Source organism: Tyto alba, unplaced genomic scaffold (assembly GCF_018691265.1).
Source record: "Tyto alba isolate M040663 unplaced genomic scaffold, T.alba_DEE_v4.0 Super-Scaffold_13, whole genome shotgun sequence".
Taxonomy (NCBI): Eukaryota; Metazoa; Chordata; class Aves; order Strigiformes; family Tytonidae; genus Tyto; species Tyto alba.
In genome coordinates, this window is record NW_024881275.1 from 48,238,071 (window position 1) to 48,250,203 (window position 12,133).

Here is a 12,133-nt window from a genome sequence, read left to right on the forward strand (position 1 = left end):
TACTACAATAAAATGTTCTAATGCTCTAACCCTATCATGCATGACTCTTCCTCCTTAGAATACATCTGAGCTTCATTTTTTTTAATATGTAAGGTAGTACTGTAATCCATCTAGATGCTCATATGCCACTGTCATTTATTCTAAATGGCTATTGAGATTGGGGCTGCAATTGGGATCCCGCCAAATCCTTGTTCTAGGCCATAAGAGAGTAAAAAAATTGATGGATTCCAAGAAAATACACAGTTAAACAACGTTGATCTAAAGAAACATTAACCAGATGGTTCCCACCCACCATCCCCAGGAAACATTGCACCTGGGAGTTGAGACATGCCCTGCCCTTTGTTGAGACATGCCCTGTGCTTTGTTAACACACGCCATTTATCTGATAACATGGGAGTTGCTAGGGGAGGGTCGGCGCCAGGGGGTCTTGGGGTGGGGGATATGTTAAGGATTTCTAGAAACTAACTGTAATATTCCCTCCCTATTCCCAGAATTGTGATACATATGTAACATTCTACGTAATAAAAAGGAACCGCTTTTGGCTCCAAGCTGCACATGCATTTGGAGGAATTGATTCCCCCATGCGCCCAGTGCTGAATAAACATACCTACTATATAATCTTACTGGTTCTGAAGTCATGATTCCGTGCCTCATTTTGGCACCCCAGGTGGGACTCTCTCTGCTCGGCTGCCAGAACCACTGAAGAACGGACGTCCTAGCCATGGCCCAAGAATTCTCGGAGGAACTCCGCTCCCAGCTGTTCACTGTGGGAGCAGACAAGAACCATCTAAACTGCAGACAAAGGTATGTTTACGGGGTAATGGGCTGCTGGTAAGGCACGCAGAGACGTCTGGCGCACAGCGTAGTCCCAAGGTGGGGTACCCAGTCTGGTTAAGGCGCCCTGGGAAGGGCTCTGTCTAGAGTGGTAACAGGAGTGAGGGGCAGGCTTTGGGAGACTATCATTGACTGGTATATAAGAGATATTTTGCCAGGACACTATCAGTGATTGGTATATAAGAGATAGTTTGCCTTCTGCAATGAAGTCCTTCCAGAGTGTTATAGGTAGATTAAGGCCAATTACATCCAAATATGGATTAATGAATCTTTATTAAGGTAAGAGAGCAAATGCAGCTCTGGCGTGGCTGAGGAGTCGCAGCTCTGGCGTGGCTGAGGAGTCGCAGCTCCGTCCAGGCACACTAAATTGTTTGTTTCAAACCCCCTTTTATCCACCCAGTTGCCAGTTTCAACACCTTCGGCACGCCTCCTGGCTTCTTCTACAATCTTCTTTCTTCAGTCCTGTGGTCACGTACACCTTGTCCTTCAAGTCTGGGCCAATTTGCAGCTCCTTTGTCTTTTATGGCTCAGTGGTTTCAGTTCCTCTCTTATCTCAAGGACAAGGGCTACCAGAGATGGCCCATTCTGTTCTTTCTCAATCCATTGCAAAGGAGTTACCACCCTTTGATATGGATCATCTGGTGAGCATCCCAAGAGGGGGGGCTGTTGGGTTGGTGTTTCCTCAGATCAATTCCCCCCTTTTCTCAGTAGTAAAGTCTTTTACTTTTCTTAAAATTTGGATCATTGTACTAATAATAGCTTTAGCCTAAGAAGTAATTGTTTAATTACTTTTAGTGAAAGCAAAATTCTTCTATTATTTATCACAAACCACCCCTTTTCCTTTTTAATACTCTATTTTGCTTGAGCTTACTAACACTTAGTCTCATTCTTCTCTTAATATGATAACTTTGTGGGCACCAGCCAATGCAGCCATTTCAGCGTTTATCGATATTGCTGTTATTTGCATCCCCTCGATAACATGAGATATTAGCCATATAAAGCAGGGTATTAAACATGGTAAGAACAGTAAGCCTGCCATAGCACAAAGGAAGAAAAATCCAACCTTTTTCCACACTCTGATGTTGGACATAACAGTAAGCACTTGATGCACGGATTTGCCGCTATTAGAGCAAACCATACCAGGATGATTAGCAGAGGTCCGGTATAACATATACTCCCACCTCTCATGCCTGTGGGGTTGCAGCCCACAGCTGAGAAAAAGGTCTTCCTGGTGGCGAGCACAGAGGTTAACCTGGTCTTGCCCTCTACTGTTTAATGAATCCGTGCATTAAGAGTTAGTCGATTCAAGTGCAGCTCCTTTGTAGCCACTTCCTTTGTTTCTAAGCAAAGCAAACTTTTGGCACTTTCCGATAGTGTCCTTCCATCAACTCTCAGGGACATCCAAAATTCCGGGGACTAACCTCTTTTTTCCCATAAATCAAGGTTACAGTTCATGCCCCTTCCCTATATTCACAGTCCCTATTACAGTTATAACACAATTTTCTCCATCTGCGAGAAATACCACCTCCGGTGACACATTACACATTCACACAAAACCCACACTTCATGACATCCGTATATATACTTGAGACAAGGTATTACCCTATTAGATTGATATTCTAGCAATGCCTGATCGAATCCAAAATGCTCATAATCTATTACCAAAAGCCACTCTGACACTTGTCCGCCAGTTAATGCTCGGTAAAGGCCAGCTTTTCCCTGACATTTTTTGTGGTTCCCTATACCTCAAGTAAATAGATGAATAAGTAAATTTTCAGTGTTACCTCTGAACCCAGTCAAAAACCCAGTCAAACCACTGGTTAAGAGCCATTCAATCCCCTCCTGATGAATTTACTTAGTCCTTTGAGGGTGACTTGTAGTTGGTCAGTTGATGGTACCACAGTCCACTCCTGAGGCTTTTCCACCGGTCCTTTTCCTCAGGAGGCATGAGTCCACCCCTTTTCTTTTCTTCGGATTGCTGTCTCGGTGGTCAGCAGCACCTGAAATGGACCTTCCCGCTCGGGAGTTAATGATTAATCTTTCCACACTTTTATCAATACCCAATCACCTGGTTTTACATTGTGGATATTAAAATCCAATGGTGGTATTTGAGGCAGAAGCCCTTTCTTTCTTAGTTTCATTAAAGTGTCAGCAATTCTTATTACATACTTTCTTACATACTGATCTCCTACTTCAGGGGTGACAATATCCCTGTCATTACTCATATATGGTAATCCAAACATCATTTCATAGGGAGAAATTCCCAGGTCTGCTCGTGGCTGAGTATTGATCCTTAATAAGGCCAACGGCAGGCATTTAATCCAAGACATCTGAGTCTCAATCATTAACTTAGTCAAGGGTTGTTTTGAAGTTTGATTCATTCTTTCTCCTCTTCCAGAACTTCGAGGGTGCCATAGGGTGTGCCACGCCCATTCAATCCCTAAGGCTTCAGATATTTGTTGCATAATTTTTAAAATGAAATGTGTTCCTCTGTCCAAGTCTATTCTTTCTATTAATCCATATCTGGGGATAATGTTTTCCAATAACACCTTGGATACCGTGCTTGCCATTGCCCTTGGTGTGGGGGATTGCTTTCACCCAATGAGTTAAGTGAGCCACTAATACCAACAAATACTTCCACCCTTATATTCGAGGTAGCTCTGTTAAGTCTACCTGGAGGCTTTGTATGGCTAGCTCCTGTTCCCCAGCCACCTTTTTCTCATTACCTTTTTGTTCACTTTTTAACAAATCAGACATCAATCAACTAGTTGTTTAGCCTCCGTATATATTCCTATACACCCATATTGTCTAAGAAAATGATCACAAAGTGATTGCGTTCCCCAATGTATTTTCTGATGTATTAATGACAGAATTTCTCATGATAATGTTTTATTTAACATCTACCTTCCATCTGGTAAAGTCCATTTTCCTTCTGGATCTTTTTCCCCCCCTATTTTTAAGTATAACCTTCTCTTGTTCTGTGAAATTCGGGGCTAAATTCCCATAATCCCCCGTTGTTATTTCCAATAAAACTACTGATGATAATTCTGTAGCTGCTTCTCTGGCTACTTAATCTGCTAAATTATTCCCCCTTATTTCCATTGATGCTCCCCTCTGATGTCCTTTCACATGCACAATTGCAATTTCTGTAGGGAGCTTCAGGGCTTCTAAAACCTCTCTGATCAGCTGCTCGTGTACTAGCTCCTTCCCTTTTGTATTCATAAGCCCTCTTCCTTCCCATATTTTCCAAATGTGTGGACCACTCCAAATGCATACTTTAAGTCTGTGTACACTGTCCCTTCCTTACCTCTCAAATATACCAATGCCTGTTTTAGGGCATAGAGTTCACAGGCTTGTGCTGACCACCCAGCAGGTAATTTCCCCTTTTCAAACACTTCCATCTTCTGCCCCTCGATAACTGCATAACCCAATATTCTTTTCCCTTCTAGGCATCAAGAGGACCCATCAATAAATAGTTTTTCCCTATAGGGCAAAGGTTCATCTAGCAGATCTTCTCTTATTTTCGTTTGATAACTTATAAAATCCACACAGTCATGCTCTAGTTCCTGAATATCCTCCCATAATTCTAGTAATTTAACCACCAGTTTTCCTTCATCCAGCACCACACCTATTCCTAATTGCACTTGTAAATCTCTACCTAGCAAATTACATCCTACCCCTGGCATTAACAACAGATCATGAACAGCATATTGATCTTCCCCTTGTATTAACACATTCTTTATAACTGGGACCAAAAACCCTTTGCCTTTGGCCCATACAGCCCAGGCTGTATCTTTTACACAATCTTCCTCCTGGGGACTTAATTTCAAATTTATCAAGGGCTCTTCTGCTGGTATACCCCCCAGGAGGTAGAGCGCCTGACACCCCTAGTGATTACCACCCTCATCCTGTTGGGTTACTTCAAACGCCAACAGGTCCCATATTTTCTGGGGGCATTCTTGTTTACAATGCCCCCTGCCTTTCCCACAATAAAAACATCCCCTTGGGATTTCCCTAGCCAGTGGTGCCTCTTCTCTTGGTCCCACTTTCCCTTTAATTCCCCTTTTTTTTTTTTTTTTTTTTTTTTTTCAAATATACTTTCTGTGCTTCTCTCAGGAGTTCATCCAGACTCTTATTATAATGACCTATAGTCACCCATATCTCTCCTCCCCTCTTGTTCATTCTGATTCCACTGCAGAGGGGTTACAGGGAGTTTCTGTTCCCCGGGTATCCCCTGCTGATTTTCTCTCTACCATATCCACATTCCAGCCGTTCTGATCATCTGTCTCTCTTCAGGGGAAAAAAAAAGGATTCCCATAATCGATTGCATTTCTTCCCGTGTGTATGCACTGGGTCCCAAAAATTGATGAATCTCTTCCGACAGCCCCACAGGGTCCTCTAATAACTTCCTAATTTCTTTCCTACCCACCCCCCCCTTTGAATTCCTGCCGCTGGAACTTCCCCCGCAAGGGATTAACCCTAGCCTCCCCGTGCTCCCTTAAACGATTCCCCCCCCCACTTCGTTGCTGCCGGGTTTCAGGTCTGATATTAACAACAGGGGCCTCCTCACCCGCATCTTCCTGCTGCACCCCCTTCACCCCTTGATTTTCTAGGTGTGCCGGGTTATATGGGGGGATAAATTATCCAAAGGGTCCCATCTCCTTCCTTTCCCTTTCACCTTCTTCAACCTCCCCCTGCTTCAATTTAAAAAAAAAAAAAATCCCAAATCTCCACAACCCCTTCCAACATGAGGCATATTCACTTTCTTCTTGATTAAATGGTTCCTTTGAATTAACAAATATTAAGAGCTTAACAAATCCAATCCTCTTCTGATCCATATTTTGGCCCATACATTGAATCTTTCCTGATAGGTCCTTTAATCCATTTAAACATACAATAATTTACCATCTTGATTTTACTCTTTCCTCTGACATATGGGCTGTAATCCCAATTTGTTAACTTCTTTCATAATGGACTGTCTGATGGAATACCACCTGGTAATTTCTTGTTCCATTTTTTTTTTTTTTTTCCCCACTGCTAGGCTTTTCTTCCCAGCCTTTCCCTAATGGATTGTGTGGGAAATGTGGCAATCCTTGGCTCCATATTGCCCTGGGAACTCAACTATCTAGCTCCTAGTTTCTTTCTTATATCCGTCCAGAATTTAGCCACAAACTGGGTCTTAAATAGGGCCTGACCCACTGGACTATCAGGGTCCAGACCTGAATATAATTGCAACCCCTTCCTTAGATGCTCTAACCATTCAGTGGGGGTCTCGTCCTTCTTTTGTTGTTCATTGAAGGCCTTATTAATATTCTGCCCCCTCGGTACTGAATTTCTAATTCCTTGAATTATCATGTCTTGGAGGTCGATCATATTATTTCTGTGGACCGGGTCTTAATTATTCCCATTAGGTCGCTGGGGGGGGCCACTTTGTATCCCCAGCGGGTCCTTGTTGATGTCTTTGGTCCCAATGTCTCATACCAGCGGTTCTGATCATTCCTTGTTCCTCACTAGTAAATAAGATTCTCGAGATGGATTCCATCTCATCCCAGGTGTAAATATTTGGGCCAAGGAACTGATCAAACCTTTCTGCCACCCCCTAGAGGGTCCTCCAAGAAGTGTCCTAATTTTTCTTAAATTCTCTCACATCCCCAGAGCTGAGTGGGATCGATACAAAACCAACTCCAGGCTGGGGTCCTCCCATTGCTGTTTCCCTTAACGGATATAATAATGTTTCCCTTCTGCTTTCCCGAGTCTGACTTCTAGTCACCCTCCTAGGTGGAGGAGGAATTACTGCCTCATCAGACTCAGAATTGAAATTTTTTTTTTTTAATTAACAGGGTCTCTGAGGGAGTGGAGGGAGAAGAATCCCGCCCAGAGTCTTGGGGTGGATTAAAAAGGGGAAACATAGAGAGGAAGAGGAGGTGGAGTGTCATCTATATCCTTCTTTTTCTTGTTGTTTTTCTTTTCCTTTAATGGAAATAAATTTGAGGTTCGTGATGTACTTAGAATCCATAAGAAGGTGTATTCACTCTCCTCCTTATTAAATGGCTGTTTGTCATTTACATAAATATTTAATTGTTGACATATCCAGTCTTCGAAAGAGCCATAAACTGGCCAATATAAATACCTACTTATCTCCTTCCCCCCCCCATACTTCCATATCATAATGGATCATCTTTTCCCTAGATATTTTTTTCATCGGGAGGGGGAATTATCCCAATGCTTAATCATAAGCCCTAACAGACTATCTGGAGGTATTTTAGTGAGTTCACCACCCCACCCTGTTTATTCTGTATGGTGCCAGCAGCCTTACTTTTGCTCTGGCCCATCTTCCGGCAGTGCCTTCTGTCACATGAGTCACTTGCTTTCCCCTGTTCGTGGCCCACACCCTCGCGGACAATGGGAACCGCACTAATGGGAGGTCCACACTTGCTTCGCCCGTTGGACTCCTAAGTCCGGTGGACGTCTCAGTCACTCATACTCCAGGTACCCAATCCCCAACCAAACGGTATCGCAATATACTCACTCAGTCCAGAGTCTTCATTCGGTCTTCGTGCACAAATATTATGGGGAACGGCCATCTTGGGGTGTTACTGGGGAGTCCAATCCCCCACCCCGTATCCTCTTTGCTCTCCTTTCTCGGTTCGGAAAATCCAGGTGAGCTAGGTCGGGATTCCCTCTGGGACCATCCAAGGATGGGGGCGCCCTCCCAGAGTTGAATTTCGAGTCAGTTGTCTGGATCCGAGTCACGGCACCAAATTTTGTTATAGGTAGATTAAGGCCAATCACATCCAAATATGGATTAATGAATCTTTATTAAGGTAAGAGAGCAAATGCAGCGCTGGGGTGGCCGAGGAGTCGCAGCTCCGTCCAGGCTCACCAAATTGTTTAAGTTTCAAACCCCCTTTTATCCACTCAGCTGCCGGTTTCAACACCTTCGGCATGCCTCCTGGCTTCTTCTACAATCTTCTTTCTTCAGTCCTGTGGTCACGTACACCTTGTCCTTCAAGTCTGGGCCAATTTGCAGCTCCTTTGTCTTTTATGGCTCAGTGGTTTCAGTTCCTCTCTTATCTCAAGGACAAGGGCTACCAGAGATGGCCCATTCTGTTCTTTCTCAATCCATTGCAAAGGAGTTACCACCCTTTGATATGGATCATCTGGTGAGCATCCCAAGAGGGGGGGCTGTTGGGTTGGTGTTTCCTCAGATCAATTCCCCCCTTTTCTCAGTAGTAAAGTCTTTTACTTTTCTTAAAATTTGGATCATTGTACTAATAATAGCTTTAGCCTAAGAAGTAATTGTTTAATTACTTTTAGCGAAAGCAAAATTCTTCTATTACTTATCACAAGAGTACTCCTACTCTGCCCTGACCTGGACTTGTGGGAATCTCTTAATAAGCGCATTACGTAGGACTTGCGGGAATCTCTCCTTAAGGCAGGAGGGCAGTATGCAAGTGGGATAGCTATCATTCATGTCATCTGTTGTAACCCAAGGAAATTGAAATAAGTTTTTGCATCCGGTACTGTGCATTGTGTGCTGATTCGCATTAGTCGGTTTTGTACTTGTGGCTGTGGTGAATTCTCGTGCCTGTGTGCAGCCTGGTCTCATGTCGGTGATGGAGCCAATCGCAGACGCCAATATGGTGTGCAGAAAGCACTTGTTTATTAAGTCTCAGTGATACATATTTATCTTATTTTGTGTTCTGTACACGCACTGAGCATGCATACTACATTACAATTATAGGCTACTAATTACGTATGTTAGTTTGTGATTGGTGCTGCAGGCTGATCACTTGCTGTTCACGCGCCTTAGCGGATTGGCTTCTCTTTTGCCCGAGTCCGTTGCCAGCTTCTTCTCTAAATGTTGAACCATCACTTCTTGTTTCCAAATGTTGAACCATCACTCTTTGTTTCCTTGTGTTGAACCATCACTTTGTTTCCTTGTGCCCTTGGTTGCCTTGGTGACTCTTATCATAGGTCCTGATATGGCCGCTGGGCCACATAAACCCCCACACTTCCCCCTTTCCCTATAATTGAAAAGATGCAACGATTTATACAACGAAAGAGGCAACTAAACATGAGAAGGGCACATAAGAGAAAAAGGAACAAATGGAGGCCTTCTTTGATTAGCTGGCTAAGCCAGGGTCCAAGACCCCAAACTGCGAAGAAGCTGTCAAATGGTGAGGTGCCTTCTTGAATGTGGTTGATATTTTACTTTAGCTGGGCTAACTGCTTGTGGATACTTACACGATGGTCCGACAAGTTCATGCAGCACATGCCTTCGAACTCCTGGCATCCATGTCCCTGAGCTAATAGGAGGAAATCAATAGCAGCTCTGTTCTGCAAGACTGCATGGTTAATAGAGGTGACATCGTTTAAGAGCTGTTCAAGCACAGCTGAGGTGGTGTTGCTTTGTTTTACAGACCAGCAGGCTAGGCGTCTTAACTGATTTAAAGCATGTCCAGCTGCAGCACCTGGGATAAGTATAACTAAGGCCTCATCGACAGCTTTTGAATTTAGTTTAACATCGTCATCACAGTTGGAAGCAAAAGCATGTAAAGAACGTTTGACCTGAGTCGTGTTAAGCAAAAGCAATTCTCGAAAATGTGGAGCAAACATGGTCAATTGTCCCAGTGTCGTGGTTTAGGCCTGGTTGTCAGCCAAACACAATGCAGCACCTCTCTCTCCCTTCCCCTCCGGCAATGAGAAGGGACAGAGAGCCAGGCTTGGGGTTCAAGATAGGACTGGGATGGGGGAAAATCCCCCTTTTATGATCACAAGCAAAAGGCAGACTCGTTACGGGAAGAAAAAAAGACATACATTTATTACAGACACTAACAACACATAACAGAGTAGGACAGTGAGAAGCATTGCCACATCTTGAGAACACCTTCCCCCCACCCCTCCCTTCTTCCCGGGCTCAGCTCTGCTCCCGATATCTCTACCTCCTCCCCCAGTGGCGCAGGGGCAGGGAATGGGAGGTGCAGTCAGTGCTGCCACTTCCTTCATCTTCGGTGAGGGGAGTGTCCAAAACTTGTTCCCTCCTGCTCCATCGTGGTCCCCCTCTCACAGGAGACAGTCCTCCACAAACTTTCTCCGACTTGAATTCCTCCCATGGGCCGCAGCGTTCCCCACACTGCTCCGTCATGGGTCACTAACTTCCTCTGACTGGATTCTCTCCCACGGCTGCAGCCCTTCCTGAGCTGCTCCAGCGTGGGACTCCCCCGCATGCTGCAATCCTCCCAGCACTGAATTACAGCAGCGGGGCTACCTTTTCCCATGAGACCCCGGCCTTCTTCGGGCACAGAACCTTGATTATTCCAAGCAGGAACAACAGGCCATAAATCAATGTCTGCTCCACCGTAGATCTTCATGGGTGGCAGGGGTGGGCCGCCCTGCCATCTCACCACAGGGTACAGAGGGGTCTCTGCTCCGGCACACCTCCCCCCTCCTTTCTTCCTCCGTTCCTCCACTGACCTTGGTGTTCATGCAGCTGCAGCGACTCCTCCTCACAAGTCCCACTGCCCGTCACCACGTCCCTTCTTAAATACGTTATCGCAGAGGCGTAGCCAATTGGCTCAATTTCCCAAACAGAAGTGGAGCTGACGTGGAGCTGGGGGAGCTTCGAGAAGCTTCTCACAGGGGGCCGCCCCGATAGCCCCCTCCCCTGCCACCAAAAAACTCCACCACTCACTCAACCCAGGACACCCAGATAACATGGTCCTCCAATGATGCCTGCTGGGATACCCTGCCAAGCATGACTGCCACATATAAGAAATATATCAGGGGGTAGTACTTTTGCAACACCAGGGTATGGTACCAGACTGTGAATATTGCACTTTGGCCAATCTGTATGTGTAGCATTAATTTGAGAAGTTCCATTCGGACCTATGTAACGTATTTCCCCGAGGCCATTGTTGATGTGTCCCCATTCTCCAAACATTACATAGCCAGAACCGTTAAAGCATTGGGCACTGGGGCTAATGGTACTGCATATGGCATTAGGATTGGAAGATTGATTCCCAATGTGTGACACATTAGTAGGAGTACCAGGTGCGAAGCTACTCATGATATCTAAAGCAGGAATAGCAGTTGGGCTAGTTATGTTGAGTGCTTGGATTAGGGCGGCCTGAATGGAGGACCCTGATATGACCGGCCGATAGTCTGAACAACTGAGAAGATTTTGCCAATGACTGGAGTTATAACAGATGTTGCCTATATATCCTGCAAAATCAATGTAATTAACAATGAGCCACTTTGCTAAAGCGTCATTGCCTTCCCAAGCGATCGGTACACCAATCAAACAGGTCCTGAAAGGATTGCCTACAGTTTTCAAGCTTAGGCAGAAATCCATATTCCCTGTTTGGTTTGCCCATGTTACTCAGACATTTTTTCGAGGATCTATGCGTGTGATTATTGCTAAAGCAACTGTTACACAAGATAAGAGTATTAGTAACAAGGATTTTGATGCCATTGCCAGTGTTGCAAAGCCTGGTCCCAATTATTGGCTTCAGTATTCTGAAAATGTGGCAGTCCTAGGTGTTTCCCACACCAGACTCCCAGTACTTGCTGTTGTGAAAGAATTTAGTTTAAAATTATCTGATTTGTTTCAAAGAATTTACAATGTATCGTGGCATATGGGGTCAAATCTCCTATTAATTATGAGATTTCTGTCTCAATTACCAGCCTTTCTAACTCAGTACAGGGTAGGCCTAATGCTGTGGCTTCAACTTGACAGGTGAGGTTGAAGTCTGCTTCTACCCAGTCTTATTCCTGGCGTAGTCTTCGCTGTCTGATTCTTGGCTCTTCTGGGTAGTCTCTGGAACAGGTGCTGTAACAGGATCGTTGGATGAGGTATGAAAGTCAGGTTTCATCCATTTAGAGGGTATCCACTGTGGTTCTTTCCCCAGTGTTGAAACACAAGCATATCCTCGACCATATGTTAATAACAAATATGCTGATTCCCACAGTTGTGTTTTGGGGTTCCATACTTTTACCTGAGGAGGTTTATTTGTTGTGGTTTCTGTGCGTGCATGTCTTTGTGCTGCAGTGGTATCATCACACACCAAGAGCCAATTGAGCACAAATAAAGTTTTATTCAGAAGTTCCTGGGGCAATAGGTCCTTTTCCTCCTCTTTCAATAATGTGAGGTACCGTTTTAATGTGGCGTGTTTTCATTCCACAATGCTCTGGCTTGTGGAGTTATAAGGGATGCCTAATGTGTGTAGGATGGACCATGTCAGACAGAACTGTGATACTTCATTAGAGAGGTAAGCTGGGCCATTGTCTGTACGGATGG